The sequence below is a fragment of the Bos taurus genome, chromosome 8 (assembly GCF_002263795.3).
Source record: "Bos taurus isolate L1 Dominette 01449 registration number 42190680 breed Hereford chromosome 8, ARS-UCD2.0, whole genome shotgun sequence".
NCBI classification, from domain to species: Eukaryota; Metazoa; Chordata; class Mammalia; order Artiodactyla; family Bovidae; genus Bos; species Bos taurus.
In genome coordinates, this window is record NC_037335.1 from 105887776 (window position 1) to 105901387 (window position 13612).

The 13612-nt window shown below is 43.1% G+C and overlaps 1 protein-coding gene across 4 annotated transcripts in view; it reads right to left on the minus strand.

Moving 5' to 3' along the window:
* Positions 1 to 13612, minus strand: part of ASTN2 (astrotactin 2) — a 1047916-nt gene that overhangs the window by 245113 nt on the left and 789191 nt on the right. The window lies entirely within an intron of this gene.

The window sequence follows — 13612 nt, forward strand, 5'->3', positions numbered from 1 at the left end:
CTTGTGTTCATGTCTTTTCATTGAATCTGAGATTGGGGAGGGGAGGGAAGGGATAAGCTGTGCCGTGCTGCTTTGCTCCCAGACCTGACACTGCATTTTTTGAGAGCAGTATGAATCTACCTAGGTCACCATTCAGCAAAAAGCACCATTATGTAGAGATAATCCAAAACTTACTCCCACATACCTGGGTACAGAATCAGCCTTCAAGGTCTATAGTCACCAACACCATGTTCTGAACTCAGCATCCACCATCTGCTTTATCCTTAGAATTAAAGTTCATAAAAGAAACCTGTGCTTTTAGGAAGATCAGCGGTGGGTGAGGGACTTGGTGACAAGGTTCCTCAGGCTCTGGTGTTTACCAAGCAGTGTATTGTGCACTCTGGGTCCAGGGCTAATGACAAGTCAAAGAATATGCGTTGCTTGCACAGAAGCAAAATCTGCTAAGCCAAGCTACTTAAAAAAAAATGGTAATGGCGTTGCTTTTTTGGCTTCTGTTGCGATAGCTGCCAAAGGATAGGAAAGCAGCTAATTCAAATGGTGTTGGGCTAGTTTGTCTTGTGCTTTACACCTGGAGAAAGCCCCGTGTTCTGATTATGAACGCGCATCTGATTTCTAAAGATTATATAATTGAGAGGAAATCGATCCAATTAAAAGTGCATCACGGATGACTCCTCCAGTTATTACAGCCACTTTATCTGTGGGGGCACCTGGCGGCAGGAGGTCTATCTCTGCTGTCAGCGGGGACTTGCTGAGGCAATAACAGTGGCCGAGGACTTGGCACAAGGTTTGCGACAGAGAAGTGGATATAACATTGTTGGCTGGCTTGACATGACAATGCCAGGAGTCCTCCCGCTGCCTGCACTTTGGGGAGGAAGTGCCATCACTGCTGCGTTCAACATTTAGGTGTACCCATCTCTGAACCACACTCCTGCCTTGGCCTTCAAATGCAGCCGGCTACCTGCTGATTCAGAATAGAAGTAAATATGAATGCTTGTGTTCCTTTGCTGTGATATTTTAGGTTGTGCTTGGGACAGTCAATTTTCAGTTATCTACCACATTGACTAATTGCAGAGTACAGCCCCAAGACTCTAGTTTACTCAGTTACAGCCATTTGTGTGTGTGTGTGTGTGTGGTTTTCTTGATATCTGAATAAGGACAGTGATTGCTTTAATCAGATAAAGCCTCACATGTGAGTCTGTCATGTAAAACAGATTGAAAAGCAGCTGTTCTGACAGAAGCAGGCTTGTGGGCCAGAAGAACAAGCCCTCCCTCGCCTAAACTCCTGGGTACAATTGCTAAACTCTTGCAACTCTACAGAACATGATCTGAAAACCACTGAACACAGCATCACTTAGCTTCCAGTTCATGTTATTGGCCATGTGGCTATGGGCAAGTCACTTAACCCTTCCTCTTACGGAAACTGATCTTTGCCTCTATGATGGGTGTAAGATGTAAAACAATGTTAAAATACCTGCTACTGTTCTTGGCATACTCAATCAGCCGAGTTGTCTTAAGAGTGGGTTTAGGTTGTTCTACCCCTTCAAGTAATACCTCCCCTCTTCCCTGTTGTTACAGCTTCCTGTTTCCCAACCGAAACCCTTCTCAGGCCTTTCTGCCCTCTAGCCCTAAGTCTCCAAGTAAATCTGGTCACCCGTTCCTTGCTACTACAGTTCTACCTACTCCATGTTTCTGTCACTGCATAAATCCCGGTGTTGCAATTGTTTACCCATATACCTAAGCTCTGCTGAAGGTCAGCCTTAATCTCTAGCTAAGAACATGTAGCATGATGCTTAACATACAGTATGTCCTCAGTTATTTAATTGGCTGTTATTTACATGACAATGTGACAGCAGGCCCTCCCGTAACCTGAGTCTTCCTAACACAACACTCTTACAATGGATGAAAGATAAAAAGAGTTTATCTGAGAGTAAGATATGTTAAAAAAAAAAGACAAATGACTTACAGATTCAGTAAGTCCCTGCTTTCCTTTATTGTTGTGAATGTCACTCAGTCGTGTCCGATTCTGCAACCGCATGGGCTGTAGCCAGCCAGGCTCCTCTGTCCATGGGATTCTCCAGGCAAGAATACTGGAGTGAGTCGCCATTTCCTTCTCCAGGGGAGCTTCCCAGCTCAGGGACCAAACACACTCCTCCTGCGTTGGCAGGTGGGTTCTTTAACCCCCGTGCCACCTGGGAAACCCCATCATTCTGAGTAATTATATAGAATTTAAAGTTTTGGAACAATGATTCCTTCCATATCTGAATATCTACTGTGAGCCTGGCACTATGCCAAATGTTCAGAAATGAAAAAAATAAAAAGTAATATTATAACTTCCTCATAAGTTATTTTATAGTCTTTCTGGAGCATTGGGAATTAAATTCCATTGCCCTGGTCTTCCTCAAAGGCCGGGGATAGGCACTATCTGAATGATGGTGAGAGTCGACCCCAATGTACTCTCCAGCCTGAGATAGTCCACAGAGGGCTACTCCATTATTCCAATCAGCAGTATAAACTTGCCTGGAGTCTTAGTGTTCCTGTGGGTAAGGCAAGTAATGCTTAAGTAGTTGTACTCTTTAATCTCATACTAATTAATGGCCTCTTAAAAGTGAAGTGTTACCAGCTCCATAGGATGGAAACGCAAGGCACAGCCTAGTAGGAAATGCAGGGCTCTACGTTGTACCTGACTAGGCTGCTGATCTGCACTCAAGACGAGCAGCTTCTCAAGGGATCACAAAACAAATTACAGGTAAGAAATAGCAGATGCCTGCATGAATGTTACAAGCAGGGCAGTAGCGAGCAAGGAGGCTGTTTAGCAAAATACTTCACATTCCAGAACTTTGGCTGTATCTTGTCAATATCATGAATATTCATGGTACCCTAAGTCTGAAGTTAAGAAGTTCTGGGATCAGCAATGCATTCCAGTGGGAAAGTCGCTGGCCTTGATCTGGATCTGAATCACAGCTCTGCCCCTGAACTAGCATGTGACCTCGGACGAGCACCATACCTCTGCATCAGCTTGCCTATCCTTATAAAGAGAAAGTTGGATTTGATCATCACTAAAGTCTCTTTGAGTTCTATGATTTTGTTTTACCAACTAGAATTGTGGTTGAGTTTCAGCCCCCACCAACACCAATGTTTTTGTGTAATTCTTTTGGGTAATTTTATCGTGTTTACATTAGAGTAGAAAGAACCTGTACCTGGTAATCCGCCCCACTATGGTTCAGTTGTTTACCCCAACTGTCGTGACCTTGGGTCTCTTGCTAACTATTGCCACTCTGTTGAGCCACTGTTTTCTCATTTTGTAGAAGGAGATGACAAGTTATATTTTAAAGGGCTGTTGTGAGAATTAAAATATACTAATGGGACAGTATGTATAAAAGCTAATTCAGAAAATGGGAGGTGCTCAGGAAATGTGATTTCCATTGTAGGGGGCAAAGACCTCCTCCCCCAACCTCCTACCTCCCATGGTGAACTGATGCAGATTTTTCAAGTTAACACTGGGGGAGATTTCAGACCTGCTCTGGTGATTCAACCGCACTGCTCAGTGTCTTAATTAAAAAGCCTATTGGAAGAAAAGTGGTATTGCCACAGGGGCAGAGGCAAAACTTTCAGAGCAATGTATCCCACTAGGAAAGCTGCACATAAAAGCTAGAGGCTAATGATTTGATTAAAGTCAGTAGGATGGCATCTTGACTCTTGGCAGAAACAAGCACGTCTACCTATCCCTCTACATGGCTAGCGTAAAGGCATTTTTCTTCCAGGTCAATATTCATTAACTCAAATAATTACAAAAATAAAAATAAGCCATAAATCTCATTGTTAGGTGGGGTAATATATTGCAGTTAAATCTTGGGCTTTGTAAGCATGCGGGGGCTGAGTTCATTCTTGTTTCCCCCACATGTTAGTTCTCTGACCATGGAGTCATTTAGCCTCTCAGCTTCAGTTTCTTCATAAATAATAAAATGATACTGTTTACTGCATTGTTCTGAAGAGATGATCGATATAAAACACTTAGCAGACTTTCTGCTTGTAAGAGTTTCATTTTGTAAACTTTAAATAGTGGAAAATATCATATTATAGTAAATTAAATGTATAAAAAGGTAACCCACATTTTTGCGACAGCAGAATCATAGGAACTGGTGAGGTAAAAATTTATTTCCCTCAAAGGAAAATTATTTAGTAACTTACTGAAATCTGGAGTGAATAAGAGTTTGATGACTGTAAGTCAAATGCATATCTTTCCTATAAAAATAAAACCAGGATTTTCTTTAAGTGATTTACTCAGTTTACCTGGCTATAACTATAATGCCACAGCATATTTTCACAAAATATTAATATTTAGATTTAGTTCTTTCATTTATTCATTAGACACACACGACATCTACTGTGTTTTGGTCATAGAGTACTGAATGCAAAGATGAATCAGTCATGAACCCTGCATGCAGTCAGGTAGCTTGTAGTCTGGCTGGAGAGATATGGAATGTAAAAAAAAAAATAATACAAATATACAGAATAAGATCAATGGTGCGAGAGAGAAATGGAGTGCCAAGTATTTAGGAAAAGTCTGCTTCTAGCTGAGAGGATCTGCTTGCTGAAGGGCCTTGCAAGAAGAGGGAGTATCAGGAACACAGGCACAGCATTCCAGGGAAAAGTGCGAAGTTGGGACCAGCACGAGGCTCATATTATAGGAGTGAGGGGGCATTAAAGCAATTCAGAGGTTGAAAGTGATCCATCTGTCCACAGCCTTTCAAGTAATAATGCAGTGGTTGTGTGCATTTTTCTTCCCCTGCTCAAAGCCATATCATTTATTCCTATCAGTACCCATGGCTCAAGGAGGCTTCATTCTTACGGAGGTGGCAGCATATGAATGAGAATCTCCTCAGAGACCTGGGGAGGCCAGGGTGCAAGAAGGGGCAGTTTGAAAATGCACCAGTCCCTATCCCCGACCCCTGGATTCTACTATTCCTTATTGGGAATCCCTCAATGAAAGTGTCTCAGAAATTGAATTTTCTGCCTTTCTAAAATTCTGAAATAATATCTAACTGTGTGAGTGTGTGCTCAGTTGTATCCAACTCTTTGCGACCGCATTCACTGTAGCCCTCCAGGCTCCTCTGTCCGTGGAATTTTCCAGGCAAGTATACTCAAGCAGGTTGCCGTTTCCTTCTCCAGAGGGTCTTCCCGACTCAGGCATCAAACCCACGTCTTTTGTCTCCTGCAGTGGCACTGTGCCACCTGGGAAGCCCCCTCACAAACCTAAGATAAATGAGTTTTGGAATCTTGATAAAACTTTGTACTAGAATCTGAGTCCCTTTTGGATACTTGAGGTTGACAGCTTTCCAAACCTACCATACTCTTTTCACCTTCTGCCCTATATCTGGACATGCTGCTAAGAATGCTCAAGTACTTCCACCTGTGGTGCCAGTGGGAGGTCCCAACCACACAAGTCCTGGCCCCTGCATGAGAATCCTCACTGCAGCCGCATCTCCAAGTCACCATAAAAACCATGATGGCCTCCTTTTCCTGCTCTCAAGCCATTTCTGAACCTGCTAGGGAGCTCACATTGCTCTTCCCATAAACTTTCATTCCGTGACTTAGAAGCCTTTTCATATCCACGTGGTGGGTGGATAGCATCATCCATTTCAACATCTGAACCAAGTTTTGTGTGGGTCCCCCTCTACGGGATAACCACAACCTCTGGCATAATAAGCTGTGTTCAGACAATAGCCACCATCCCGGGTCCTTTATTCTCTTGCTTTGGTTTGCTAACTGGCTTCCTTGTTTTCTGAGGCACTGCTTGCTGGCAAGCGTGTACTTTGAGCTGTGCTGCTTCTGGTGCATTTGCTGAGCCCTACCACACCTCTCTTTTATCAGTTTAACTGAACTGAACTGGGAGATGTGATAATTGGTACTTAGGGAGCAGAGTGGTCCTGGGTCATGTGTCCTGGCCCCAATCTATCTGTGTCTCAGAATCATGCATCTAGATTCCAGCATAACCTGTGACGTCAGGGGAATGACTCTTGCCCCGTGACTACTGGTTGGTTGTCTCAACCAAGCCTTGCCTCCATTCTATAAAGAGCTAGGGAAACACTGATGCCTTGTGCAACTCGTGGGTCTACTGGTGGTCGTTCCCAGGCCGGAAGAGCGCCACCATGTGGAAGACTGCGGGCCACACTCTAAAAGCAGATGGCTCAGGAGGACTCTACAAAATGTCTCTGCTGCTACTATGTCACTGTTGGTCAAAACAAAAGATCCCAATCTTCAGCGCTACAGAGAAAATCATCCAAGGTCTCCCTGTGACATAGCCAGTGGGTTAATTTAAATTCAGCTTAAGCCTTGAGTCCTTAAACCCTATAAAGAAGCCATTGCCATGAGGAAGGTCCTAGTCTTGATGATACAGATTTGCTACTCTGGAGGAAGAAACTTATAAATACAAGTAGGGTAGTGAAGCGGAGAAGGCAATGGCACCCCACTCCAGTACTCTTGCCTGGAAAATCCCATGGACGGAGGAGCCTGGTGGGCTACAGTCCATGGGGTCGCTAAGAGTCGGACACGACTGAGCGACTTCACTTTCACTTTTCACTTTCACGCATTGGAGAAGGAAATGGCAACCCACTCCAGTGTTCTTGCCTGGAGAATCCCAGGGACGGGGGAGCCTGGTGGGCTGCCGTTTATGGGGTTGCACAGAGTCGGACATGACTGAAGCGACTTAGCAGCAGCAGCAGCAGCAGCAGTAGCAGCAGGGTAGTGAAGAAGTCCCCAAGTCCCTCACCACAAAACTATATAGTAACCACCAAAAGAAAAAAATCAAATAAATACAGGAGGAGGAAATAAACAACAAACTGAAACAGAGGTCACAAAGTGACCCAACTAGAAATTCAAAATTTACTAAAAGAATTCATACAAAAAATTAAAAAAAGATTGAAGACTGCTAACTGTTTTTTGCACCTTGACAACCTAAGCTCTGAATTAGCTTTTAACATCTGCTGAAATGAACCAGTTATCAAACTTTCATGACTTTTAACCAATACTAGGGATCAATTAGATTTACATGTGGGGATTCCCCTAAATTTAAACAAGGTACCCCCTAAAACCTTATGGGAGTTACTGAGGACATTTCAGGATATGTACGGAAGACAAATAGGTATACCTCACCTTAATCATCAGAACTAATGCCCTGCCTAGATTCCCCATAGCCTTAACACTCATTACCCTGAAATATTCCATACTGAGTATGGATGCTATGACCCAATGAGTAATAAATTAAAATCGAATTAAGTTTTGGCACTTAGAATTGGCTTACCAAAATAGGAGCACATGGACCCTGCCCCCTCCCATTAGTTAAAATAGTTAAGATGGCCCAGTTTAAACAGAGCCTTGGAGGTTTAAAAGTCATTTTCAAGACCTATTTAGAAAAAGATTGATTATCCCCACTGCTTCATTATTTTAAAGCCTAATTTACCCTGTTCTTAAACCTGCAAAGACTGAATAAAACCTCACAATGGATTATTGCAACCTTAATGCTGACACCCCACCCATTAAGGCTTCCATACCAATTACTGAAATCATAAATTACATCCAATCAATAACTGGTAAATACTTTGCAGTCATAGACTTGGCTAATCTGTCATGTGAAAGAGTTAGTCGCTCAGTCATGTCTGACTCTTGCCACCCCATGGACTGTTGCCCACTGTGCTCCTCTGTCCATGGGATTCTCCAGGCAAGAATACTGGAGTGGGTAGCCATTCCCGTCTCCAGGGGATCTTCCCAACCTAGGGGTTGAACCCACATCTCTTATGTCTCCTGCATTGGCAGGTGGGTTCTTTACCACTGAGCCACTGGGAAAGCCCCAAAGGAGGTCCATGAGAGACAAGGAGTCAACTAAAGATGCTTCTGCTAGGGACACGCGTACCAAGTCGCTTCAGTCATGTCCAACTTTTTGCGACCCCATGGACCTGCCAGGCTCCGTTGTCCTGGGGAGCCCAGATGTCATCTTTAGTGCCTATTTCTGTCATGTTCAGTGCCTGTTTCAACAGCCTTTCACACACAGTTTGCCTTTGGCTTCAAAGGGACACAATCTCCCTTTGCCCAGCTACACTGAGGTATCTCAACAAGCCAAGCCATCAGACAAAATCTTTATAGACGAGATGTCATGCATTCAGCTTTCTTCAGGAGCACAGTAATGACATCATACCACTCACGCCCTCTTCCAAAGACATTAATTTGACACACTTATTGAAGACATGCAAACATTCATAAAATAACTCACAAACAGGGCTGGGTCATTGTCTTATGCATTGTACAAGGTCCTGCCACTTTGGTTAAATTCCTGAAAATTGTTCAGCTGATGACCATTCCATTCCTGACACTGTCAAAACCAGCATTTATAATGTTAAAATGAAGTCTGACTCTTTTTAGCCTTTTGGGTTTTGGAGACAATGTATTTCTCACTTAGAAATTTTACTTAAGCCCATTTATTCTATTGCTCACATATTGGCCTACCTTGATTGGGATCTTGTATAACAAAAGGCTCTATTATCTGCCCAAATTGTAATATAGCAGGCACGCCATTGGTGACTCCTAGAGACTTCACTATAAAGGCTTCAGCAGTGTCCTCTCATGCCTCCTGGAGTCTCTGGACCATACAGAACCATAATTTGCTCCTAGACTTCTGGTACAGGAAACAGCCCTCCTCATCTCCATGCTATATGCCATTACAGGGTAACATATTGGGCTCTGCTAGACACAGAGGCTGTGTGACTCTCTCTACTCAGCTTCCCACTGCCTTAGATCATGGAAATAGCTCCTCGAAAGCTCAGTGTAGAGCCAAACCTCCTGTATATCACATTTGTAGGTGGGATGCCCCCCATCCTTAGTCCTTTGTCAGATGTCAGGGTGCCACAGAAAATTAGCAACTCCCCTTTCCTAGACACCTAGATCATCTGGCGAGTCCCCTGGGGTCAACTGAATGACCAGCAAAGGGACTTTATATACTTTCAAGTTGGCACCACCACCATCATATGATATGGGGTTTTTGCTTTTTAGTTCTTCACTGAGATGTTCCTGATAATGAGACTGAACCCAAGAGTCTGTACAACTGACCAAACTTCATGCAGTCTCCTTTGCACCAGCTGCCCAGGTCAACAGGCAGCCCCATCTGCCATTTCTACAACTCTTGGGCCATTGTCAATGATCTGCTCAACTGGTCTAGCCAATGGCAGCAGCAATTCCCTATCCAAGATTGCCTCTTTGAGGTAAAGAATCCTGAGAATATCTTGTCTCATAGATACCCAACCTATAACTCAAGATCACTTATGTCTCTACACATAGTAAATCCACAATAAGGGGCCTCACTAAAATACTCTCCCCTTCAGAGTTCCAGACATTATTGAGACTGACCAAAGAGCTCATTTCATTTCTTAAAATATATGATGTCAGGCTCTCATACAAGGCATTTAATGGAACTTGAATTTCCCTTGCCACTCTCAGACTGCAGGCCTCATAGAGTGCCATCAGTTCAGTTCAGTTCAGTCGCTCAGTCATATCTGACTCTTTGTGACCCCATGGACTGCACCAGGCCAGACTTCTCTGTCCATCACCAACTCCCAGAGCTTACACAAACTCATGTCCATCAAGTCGGTGATGCCATCCAACCATCTCATCCTCTGTCATCCCCTTCTCCTCCCACCTTCAGTCTCTCCCAGCATCAGGGTCTTTTCAAATGAGTCTCTTCTTCACATTAGGTGACCAAAGTATTGGAGATTCAGCTTCAGCATCAGTCCTTCCAATGAATATTCAGGATTGATTTCCTTTAGGATTCACTGGTTTGATCTCCTTGCTGTCCAAGGGACTCTCAAGAGTCTTCTCCAACACAACAGTTCAAAAGCATCAATTCTTTGGCAGTCAGCTTTCTTCATGGTTCAGCCCACAAATCTATACATGACCACTGGAAAAAACAAAGCTTTGACTAGATGGACCTTTGTCAGCAAAGTAATGTCTCTGCTTTTTACTATGCTGTCTAGGTTGGTCATAGCTTTTCTTTCAAGGAGCAAGTGTCTTTTAATTTTATGGCTGTAGTCACCATCTGCAGTGATTTTGGAGCACGCCAAAAATAAAGTCTGTCACTGTTTCCACTGTTTCCCCATCTATTTCCCATGAAGTGATAGGACCAGATGCCATGATCTTAGTTTTCTGAATGTTGAGCTTTAAGCCAACTTTTTCACTCTCCACTTTCACTTTCATCAAGAGGCTCTTTCGTTCTTCTTCGCTTTCTGCCATAAGGGTGGTGTCATCTGCATATCTGAGGTTATTGATATTTCTCCCAGCAATTTTGATTCCAGCTTGTGCTTCATCCAGCCCAGCATTGCAAATGATGTACTCTGCATCTAAGTTATATAAGCAGGGTGACATATACAGCTTTGATGCACTCCTTTCCCGATCTGGAACCAGTCCATTGTTCCATGTCCAGTTCTAACTGTTGCTTCTTGACCTAAATACAGATTTCTCGGAGGCAGGTAAGGTGGTCTGGTATTCCCATCTATTTCAGATTTTCCACAGTTTATTGTGATCCACACAGTCAAAGGCTTTGGCATAGTTAATAAAGCAAAAGTAGATGTTTTTCTGGAACTCTTTCACTTTTTCGATGATCCAGCAGATGCTGGCAATTTGATCTTGGTTCCTCTGCCTTTTCTAAATCCAGCTTGAACATCTGTAAGGTCATGGTTCACATACTATTGAAGCCTGGCTTGGAGAATTTTGAGCATTACTTTGCTAGCATGTGAAATGAGTGCAATTGTGTGGTAGTTTGACTATTTTTTGGATTGCCTTTCTTTGGGATTGGAATGAAAACTGACCTTTTCCAGTCCTGTGGCCACTGCTGAGTTCTCCAAATATCCTGGCATATTGAGTGCAGCACTATCACAGCATCATCTTTTAGGATTTGAAATAGCTCAACTGGAATTCCATAGTGATGTTTCCTAAGGCCCACTTGACTTCACATTCTAGGATGTATGGCTCTGGGTGAGTGACCACACCATCATGGTTATCTGGGTCATGAAGGTCTTTTTGTATAGTTCCTCTGTGTATTCTTGTCACCTCTTCTTAATATCTTCTGCTTCTGTTAGGTCCATACCATTTCTGTCCTTTATTGTGCCCATCTTTGCATGAAATGTTCCCTTGATATCTCTTATTTTATTGAAAAGATCTCTAGTCTTTCCCATTCTATTGTTTTCCTCTATTTCTTTGCATTAATCACTGAAGAAGGCTTTCTTATCTCTCCTTGCTATTCTTTGGAACTCTGCATTCAAATGGGTATATCTTTTCTCCTTTGCTTTTCACTTCTCTTCTTTTCTCAGCTATTTGTAAGGCCTCCTCTCACAACCATTTTGCCTTTCTTTTTCTTGGGGATGGTCTTGATCACTGCCTCCTGTACAATGTTATGAACCTGCATCCATAGTTCTTCAGGCACTCTGTCTATCAGACCTAATCCCTTCAATCTGTTTGTCACTTCCACTGTATAATCATAAGGGATTTGATTTACGTCATACCTGAATGGTCTAGTGGTTTTCCCTACTTTCTTCAATTTAAGTCTGAATTTGGAAATAAGGAATTCATGATCTGAGCCACAGTCAGCTCCTGGTCTTGTTTTTGCTGACTGTATAGAGCTTCTCCATCTTTGGCTATAAAGAATATAATCAATCTGATATCAGTGTTGACCATCTGGTGATGTCCATGTGTAGAGTCTTCTCTTGTGTTGTAGGAAGAGGATGTTTGCTATGACCAGTGTGTTCTCTTGGCAAAACTCTGTTAGTCTTTGCCCTGCTTCATTCTGTACTCCAAAGCCAAATTTGCCTGTTACTCCAGTTATTTCTTGACTTCCTACTTTTGTATTCCAGTCCCTTATAATGAAAAGGACATCTTTTTTGGGTGTTAATTCTAGAAGGTCTTGTAGGTCTTCATAGAACTGTTCAACTTCAGCTTCTTCAGCATTAGTGGTTGGGGCATCGGATCGGATAGGATCGGATCAGTCACTCAGTCGTGTCCAACTCTTTGTGACCCCATGAATCGCAGCACGCCAGGCCTCCCTGTCCATCACCAACTCCCAGAGTTCACTGAGACTCACGTCCATCCAGTCAGTGATGCCATCCAGCCATCTCATCCTCTGTCGTCCCCTTCTCCTCCTGCCCCCAATCCCTCCCAGCATCAGAGTCTTTTCCAATGAGTCAACTCTTCGCATGAGGTGGCCAAAGTACTGGAGTTTCAGCTTTAGCATCATTCCTTCCAAAGAAATCTCAGGGCTGATCTCCTTCAGAATGGACTGGTTGGATCTCCTTGCAGTCCAAGGGACTCTCAGGAGTCTTCTCCAACACCACAGTTCAAAAGCATCAATTCTTTGGTGCTCAGCCTTCTTCACAGTCCAACTCTCACATCCATACATGACCACAGGAAAAACCATAGCCTTGACTAGACGAATCTTTGTTGGCAAAGTAATGTCTCTGCTTTTGAATATGCTATCTAGGTTGGTCATAACTTTCCTTCCAAGGAGTAAGCGCCTTTTAACTTCATGGCTGCAGTCACCATCTGTAGTGATTTTGGAGCCCAGAAAAATAAAGTCTCACACTGTTTCCACTGTTTCCCCGTCTATTTCCCATGAAGTGATGGGACCAGATGCTATGACCTTTGTTTTCTGAATGTTGAGCTTTAAGCCAACTTTTTCACTCTCTATTTTCACTTTCATCAAGAGGCTTTTTAGTTCCTCTTCACTTTCTGCCATAAGGGTGGTGTCATCTGCATATCTGAGGTTATTGATATTTCTCCCAGCAATCTTGATTCCAGCTTGTGTTTCTTCCAGCCCAGCATTTCTCATTTTGTACTCTGCATATAAGTTAAATAAGCAGGTGACAATATACAGCCTTGACAAACTCCTTTTCCTATTTGGAACCAGTCTGTTGTTCCATGTCCAGTTCTAAGTGTTGCTTCCTGACCTGCATACAGATTTCTCAAGAGGCAGATCAGGTGGTCTGGTATTCCCATCTCTTTCAGAATTTTCCATAGTTTATTGTGATCCACACAGTCAAAGGCTTTGGCATAGTTGATAAAGCAGAAATAGATGCTTTTCTGGAACTCTCTTGCTTTTTCCATGATCCAGCGGATGTTGGCAATTTGATCTCTGGTTCTTCTGCCTTTTCTAAAACCAGCTTGAACATCTGGAAGTTCACACTTCACATATTGCTGAAGCCTGGCTTTGAGAATGTTGATCATTACTTTACTAGCATGTGAGATGAGTGCAGTTATGTGGTAGTTTGAGCATTCTTTGGCATTGCCTTTCTTTGGGATTGGAATGAAAACTGACCTTTTCCAGTCCTGTGGCCACTGCTGAGTTTTCCAAATTTGCTGGCATAGTGAGTGCAGCACTTTCACAGCATCATCGTTCAGGATGTGGAATAGCTCAACTGGAATTCCATCACCTCCACTAGCTTTGTTCATAGTGATGCTTTCTAAGGCCCACTTCACTTCACATTCCATAGACTTGGATTACTGTGATATTGAATGGTTTGCCTTGGAAATGAACAGAGATCATTTTGTCATTTTTGAGACTGCATCCAAGTACTGCATT